Raw genomic sequence first — 7,858 nt, forward strand, 5'->3', positions numbered from 1 at the left:
TAAACTAGCCCGTTAGTGAAAGTAGCTACTCCTTCCACCATGTTTCCACTTCCACACCCAGGGACAGACTCAGAAATCCCACGTACCCATTGGTACTTTTTTTATTTTTGGTATTGGGGATTGAACCCAGGAGAGTTTAACCACTGAGTCACATCCCCAGCCCTTTTTATTTTTTTATTTTGAGACAGAGTCTCACTAAGTTGCTTAGGGCCTCACTAAATTGCTGAGTCTAGCCTCAAAATTGTGATCCTTCTGCCTCAGCCTCCCTGGTTGCTGGGATAACAGGTGTGGGCCACTGTGCCTGGCCCATTATTACTTCTTTATCAGTTTATTTAATGGAAAATATATTCCCTCAACTAGAAGAAAATTTGTGGTAGGCACTGTTTAGTTCTTTCACATGCTATAAAATCTGTCAATGGAATTTATCTAAAGTGGAGTTTGTGATGTTTGTATGAAGTTGTCTAAAGTTTGTATTTGCACCATGGATACAAAGGGCTTCTTATTCTCCAGATAGCCCACATTCTTCCTTTCCTGTCTCTCTTCTTTCCTAAATGAGCCTGTGTCTGTGTCTCTGGAAAAAAAATCAGGGTTGGGGGAGAGGAGGTTTGCTCCTCCATAGGCAAATAAATAATGTCTACATCATTGTAATTTGTGAAGAAAAGAGGATGTTAAACCTGAAAGGGAAAGCATAACATTTGCTGTGGGACTGAATTGTACCCCTGTACATTCAGTATATTGCAGCCCTCACTCTCAGCATGGTGCAATTTGGAGATGGGAATTTGGGAAGGTCATTAGGTTTAATCAGGTCATAAGGTGGGGCCCTCGTGATGGGATTAGTGCTCTTATAAGAGAGACATCAGAGAATTTGCTTTCTCTCTGCCTCGTGAAGATACAGAAGTGTCCAGACTTCTGTGTGCGCCAGACTTCAGTGATGCTAGTGTCTTTATCTCAGACTTCCCAGCCTCCAGAACTGTGCAAAAATAAACCTCTGGACTCTTTTTTTTTTCTTTTGATGGTATTGGGGATTGAACCCAGAGGTGCTCAACCCTTGAACTTCATCCCCAGCGCTTTTTTATTTTTGTTTTGAGACAGAGTCTTGCTAAATTGCTGAGGCTAGCCTTGAACCTGAGATTCTCCTGCCCCAGCCTCCCGAGTTGCTGAGATTACAGGCATGCACCACCGTGCCTGGAAATTCCTATTGTTTAATCCATCCAATCTATGGTATTTTGTTATGCCAACCCAAGATGGTTAGTGCATCTTGCATGACTTTAGAAGCATCTATTTACAAGCAAAATGTTTAAAACTTTGCAGTTACCATTTGTGTGTGTATTCATTTAAGCAAATCTGACAGGACCTCTCTCCTTGTTGATACTTTTGATACCCTTTCAATTAGAAGTGATAAAATACCTTTTAAAAAGTTATATTATGCAGGTTTTTTTTTTCCAATAGTTTGGATAGGATTGCAGCCAAGTAGTCAGAATTTGTGAAATTTACTCTTTTGACCACACTAAAGAAACTATTATGTATCATAGCAAATTAAATGTCATACATGAACACATTCTTGCAAGATTTTGTGTTTTATTCTCAGAACATGGAGATCTCAGAAGAGATCTATGTTGATAATCATTGCCCATGAGTGTTGAAGACACATGGGGTTCATTGTACTAGACTTCTACTTTTGTGGCTGTTTTAAAATATTGATAAGACAAAGTTTGAATGAATTCATACACATGAACTACGTCCAAACTAATGGTTGGACAAATTCAGTTTGTAATAGAAATGTAGTTAAGTTGTGCTTTGGGAAACATCGTGTGCTTGGAGGTCCTACGGATCTGTCTCTTGCTTCAACAGTGTTTGGACGGAACAGACCCGGGGACTCCCTTCCTTCTAGTTTCCAATCCCCTTCCAATCTGATCTCCACTTACAATCTCCGGGACCATCTTCTCGCCCACCTCCTGCTTCCGGGACCAGCTAACTCCGTTGTTTGTGGTTAGGTCCTTATGGACGACCAACCATGGCCTTCCAGATTCATCAGAATTATTCTACTAAGGTGGAGGCTGCCCTCAACCACCTGGTCGATTTACATCTGCAGGCCTCCTACACTCACTTCTTTCTGGGCTACTATTTCCACCTCCACGATGTGGCTCTGGAGGGAGTGGGCCGCTTCTTCCGCAAACTGGCCAAGGAAAAGTGCGAGGCCTCTGAGCGTCTCCCCAAGATGCAAAACCAACGCGGCAGCCGCACCCTCTTCCAGGACGTGCAGAAACCTTCTCACGATGAGTGGGGCAACACCCAGGATGCCATGGAAGCTGCCTTGGCCCTGGAGAAGAACCTGAACCAAGCCATTTTGGATCTTCATGCCTTGGGCTCTACCCGCACAGACTCACATCTCTGTGACTTTCTGGAGAACCACTTCCTTGATGAGGAGGTGAAGCTCATCAAGAAGATGGGAGACCACTTGACTCATCTCCACCATCTAGAGGCCCGCAGGCTGGCCCTGGCGAGTATCTTTTCGAAAGACTCACCCTCAAGCACAACTAGGAGGCCCTGGAGCAGTGTGGCCTTAGATGGGGCTCCTTTGCATATCCTGGCATCAGAGCTTTGGCCTGAGCCCCTCTCTCCCTCCCTCTCCCTCCCCCTCCGGCCTAGGCAGCTTTTTAACCACCGTGGAGCCCCTCCCAAACCTTGGACCAATGAAAATAAAGCTTTTTCCAGCCAAAAAAAAAAAAAAAAAAAATTGTTCTTTGGCTGATAACATTTTTTAAAAAGTGAAAACGGAGAGCCACCTGGCCCCATTTTTAATAGTACAACCTGTGCCAGCTGATTTGCATGGGAGAGAATGTTTTACACTCTATTTTCACAGCTGTCTTATCAGTTTCCTAAACTAAAGTAGGGTGGAGCACAGGGTTCAAGAATTTCAGGATGGGGGGCCTCGGGCTTTGTTGCAGTGGTGCAAGATAAGGATATCTTCCCAGGCTGGTCTCTTGGAGTAGAGACATTTATTCAGAGAGAACAAAAAGTAAGGCCTTCAAACATCTTTATAGAATTTACAGAGAAGTTGAAGCTTAGCAGACTTTAGCGAACTCCGCCAGCCTGGTGGGAAATGACTTGGTATTCAATTATTTTAACTTGGGCACTTTCCCAAATTAGGCATAGTTCTGACTCGATAAAACCTCTCCATTCTATCCCACCCCTCCTCCACCCCCAAATTCCCTGAACCCCACGTGTGGCAGGTTTCCTTTGTTCAGGTAAAAGCCCGGCAAGAGCTATCAGGTAGTTCTGGAAAGTACCTTTGTGGTCTCCTGCTGACTGACGTCATATGGGGGCTCTGTTCTCTTGGTGTTAGTGTGGAAGTGAGAATTTCCATAATTTTAAAAGGAGTACCTTACGGTTTGATTACTAGTTGAATAATTATTTAGGTTTTTGAATTTAATACACAATCTGAATTTCTCTGCCTGTGAAATAGGAATATTGAGCCTAGGATTTTCATAAGAAGCTGAAGTTTTTTTTTTTTTTTTTTTTTTTTGCAGAGTTTTCATTTTACTCATAACCTAGTTTTAGGCTGGAGATGTGGGTGGTGAGCATCCAGGCCCTTCATGAGGCATTACACAATCTATTAGAATTACACAGAGCAGATAGAAAAGTGCCTATAACCCACTTTTAAAAAGTGTTTCATAATATAGACTCTGTAACCCTGGAAAATTCTTCAGGGCATGGAATTATCGACATTGTTTCTTTATGGAAGAGAATTCTGAAAAAAATTCTCATTGCTTCTATAGCTCACAGGGTAGAAGGTGACAGGAGGGCAGGGTGATAGGCTAAGGTGTTGGGGGAAGCTTTGCTTTAGGGACTTGTCAACCACCATTGGTTCAAAGGTTTGGACCCCAAGTCCAGAAAAGATTCCCATATTTGGGAGACTGCAGTTGATAAAACCATTAGGTTTATATCACAGCAGATTTTCATCTGAAACTTTCATTAAAATCAAAGCATACATTAAGTCTTCCTCTTTCCCTTTGTCTCTCCAGAATTTTAAAGGTAAATTTGTGGTTCATGCTTTTATTATCATGAATCATATTTTGAGAGCTCAAAAGACATGTGGTAATGTAATTAGATAGTTGCGAAAAGTTTGAGAGAAATTTGTGAGTCATAACAGTTCCAGATTTCAAGGTGCTGATCTCTCACTAACTTATTAAATAAACGTTTATTGAGTGCCTACTATGTGCTCGGCACTATTCTAGTCACTGGGCATGTGTCAAAGCACAAGAAAAACAAGGTCCTCACAGAGCTTGCTTCCTGGGATGGATAGACATACAAAACAATGGAACCTCAAGTCGTGATAGTGCTGATCCAAAAATAAAGCAGGATGGGGTAACAGAGACTAAATGAGTTAACTTGGATGATAAGGGAAGGCTGGGAAGTGACATTTGAAACCTAAATGTTGGAAAGAAGCCAGCTGAGGAAGATCAAGGGGATTCATGTTCCAGGGAGAGGGAACAAGCAGAAGGGAAATTCTAATGTTAACACTGAGGGACAGAAAGAACCAAGTGTGCCTGGGGCTTGGGGAGAAGTCAAGGGAGTGATCCGGTCAGAGAGAGAAGCAGAAACTTGATCCTATAGACCTCTGAAGGCCAGAGTTTATGCTACGATGGAAAAATTTTAAAGGGTTTAAAGCAGAGGAATTTTATTATTATATTTGCAAATTAATATTACTCTGATCACCATGTGGAGGGTGGATTATATAGGTGGCTAGATCTGCAATTCCAGTTAGAGGGGGTGGCAGCTTGGGTGGGATAGACATGGAGAATAGCAAACAGATTTGGGATACTCTGGAGGTGGGGTAGACAGCCCTTATTAGTTTCCAGCTAACCCAATGGCTTCTTGCTAGTCCTGTTCTTAAAATGCTTTCTCTCACCCTTTCTAAGTGCTAGAATTCTCCAGATTTTCATTTTGACCCTCTTTTCCCAAGCATTTAACTACCAACTGTTTGCTGATAAAGACTGAAATCTCTTTCTAGTCAAGACCTTTCTTCTAAATCCCAGGCTTATTGGTAACAACATGTGATAATCTCACAGGCACCTCAAACTTAGCACGACACAACCAAACGCCTCCTCTTCGCCTGCAGACCTGCTACTGCTGCTATGGGTCCCACCATAAAGAACAACCCTGCCACAGGCCAAGTAGAGACCAAAGACCAAATCTCCTTCCTCCTGCTGTTTCTTACCTTCCCTTGATGTAAGGGCTGGTCAAAGAAGAGCTTGACCAAGCATGGATATGGATTTGTGTCCTGGAAGAATAAGAGAATGAAACCAAGCCAGGAAATCAAATCTAAATGGCTACCAGTGCTCCTCAACCATGCCGAGTATTAATATTTACTCACCTGAACCAATCAACCCAAAAACTTAGTGCTATGAACTGAATTCCACCCCCACAAAAGAATTCCTATGTCGAAACCCTAACCTCTAATGTGAGGACAGCGTGAGGACTCCCAATGTAAGGACACAGAGAGAAGGGGGCCACTTGCAAACCAAGGAAAGAGATTGCACCAGAAATCAACTCTGATGGCACCTTCATCTTGGACTTTTATTCCAGACTATAAATTTCTGGTGTTTAAGCCATCCTGTCTAGGGTATTTTGTTATGATACCCCTACCAGGCTAATATACCTGGGATATGGTCTAGGCAGGGATATTTTTATAGACTCCCTGGGTGATTCTGAGAGGCATAGCTAGGATGGAAAAGAAGAGATAGAAAATTGAGACCCTTATAATAAGACAAATGCGGTCAGAGATGGGGAACCAGGAAAGCCAGAAGGAGGACTAGCAGCCCAGAGGAAAGCAAGCCAGCAAGCCTTGGGAATGCCTTTGGTATCTCTTGATAGGATCTCAGCTTAAGCTTCCACTGGTCTCCAGAATAATGAAGGGGCCCAGAATAGGGCAGCATTGTCCTCAGCAGGGATCAACTCCTGATAATTCTACTTCTTTAATATTTTTCAACAAGAGAAACTTTGCTGGCATTGTCCCTGTCCTCCTGTGCTTTAGTACAGGGATTGACCCTCCTACCTGTTTTGATAAAGTTTTATTGGAACATGGTCTTACTTATTTATGTGTTATTTACAGCTACTTTTACACTACAATGGTAGAGTTGAGTATTCACAACAAAGACAGTAGAGCTCACAAAGTATAAATTATTACTATGTAGCCCTTTTCAGAAGAAGTTTGTCAATTTCTGTACCAATAGATGGCTATATATACTCTAATAGTGGTTAGACCAGAGAGCAGTCATCCATGGAGTACAGCTTTACTGTCCAAGAGAATAAAACGCCTTCACAGTATGCCCAAGTCTGTTTCTACTGAGCACCTACAATTTGCAAGTCTATGGTAAAAAGTAGGCATACAGCAGTGGTAAGAGTGCAATCTTGTCCTTATATCCAAGCAGAAAGGGCCCCCTACCATGGGTCCCTCACTTTATAGGGGCTACATATTACAAATACACACAAAAATAGGGACCGGGGTTGTGGCTCAGTGGTAGAGCACTTGCCTAGCATGTGTGAGGCACTGGGTTCGATTCTCAGCACCACATATACATAAATAAAAGGTCCATTGACAACTAAAAAATATTTTAAAAATAACTTTATTAAAGAAAACACAGAGCTGGGTGTGGTGGCATACGCCAGTAATCCCAGCGGCTCCGGAGGCTGAGGCAGGAGGATCACGTGTTCAGAGCCAGCCTCAGCAACTTTGTGAGGCTCTAAGCAACTCAGTGAAACCCTGTCTCTAAATAAAATATTAAAAAAGGGCTGGGGATGTGGCTCAGTTGTTAAAGACTGCGTTCAATTCCCACAAAGAAAACAGAGTTCCTGCCACTTGGTCCTGTGTTTAGCATTGACACGACCATGACCTATAACTCTAAACAGTCACTCCTGTGCTTACACCACTCAGGTTCTAGGAAAGGATTTCTCTACATCCCTTGCAGTATGTCCTCAGAACTAAAGATGACCATGTCAGAATATCACAGAGACTTGCTGATTATCCCCCTATTGATGTTGGAAGAAGATACTTCCTTGGCAAGCAGGGAGGATTTGATTAGTGAAAAGGCAAATTAAATAAGCCATCAATCCCTTCCTTTTAGCAAGAATGCAATAGAAGATTACTTAAGAAGTATGATTTCCCACTAGTGCTGAGGATCCATTTTCTTGTATTTTTTAGTCTTCTTCTAATGTATAGTTCTGGAGGGGCCATATGTTCATATAGCATATGAAGAGTGATATTAATTCTTTTTTTGTGTGTGTGGTGCTGGGGATCAAACCCAGGGACTCAGACATGCTAGGCAAGTACTCTACCACTAAGCTACACCCTTAGTCCAATATCACTTCTTTATATTATCAACTAATAGACACTGCACACAAGAATTGACATCCTATTATGTGTATATTTATTCATAAAATTACATTTAAAATTTAGTTTTATAAAACTTTGATTTGAAATTCATTAATTATGCTTTGCTCGCTAAGTTCATATATTGTTTTGAACAATTAGAGAGAAAAATAATAACTATAAAATAATATTCATGTTTTACTTTTTTATTTTACTTCAATTTACTTTTTTGATGAAAATATATACAAATTTGAGTACTCTCAATGCAACAAATTCTACTTTTATCTTTTAGATTATTATTAGCAATTGAACACATTATGTGAAAATCTAGATTCACGTAACATAATTAGTGGTTTTGCCAAAATGAAGACAAGAAAAATAAATTTGATAAAATAAACACACAATAGTTCTTAAAATATGTGTCATTGTCATTACTCATCTAAGCCTCATTGGTTTGTTTGCAGAACCCCCAGATGTTCACAATAA

The 7,858-nt window shown here is 41.3% G+C and overlaps 1 pseudogene across 1 annotated transcript; it reads left to right on the top strand.

The window, feature by feature from the left end:
* The first annotated feature begins 1,820 nt into the window (after positions 1-1,820).
* On the top strand, positions 1,821-2,694 carry LOC306658510 (ferritin light chain-like; annotated as a pseudogene). Its single transcript has one exon. The product of its transcript is annotated as a ferritin light chain-like (transcript).
* The last annotated feature ends 5,164 nt before the right edge of the window (positions 2,695-7,858 follow it).

This window comes from Sciurus vulgaris, assembly GCF_902686455.1.
Source record: "Sciurus vulgaris genome assembly, chromosome: 3".
In the NCBI taxonomy this organism is placed as follows: domain Eukaryota; kingdom Metazoa; phylum Chordata; class Mammalia; order Rodentia; family Sciuridae; genus Sciurus; species Sciurus vulgaris.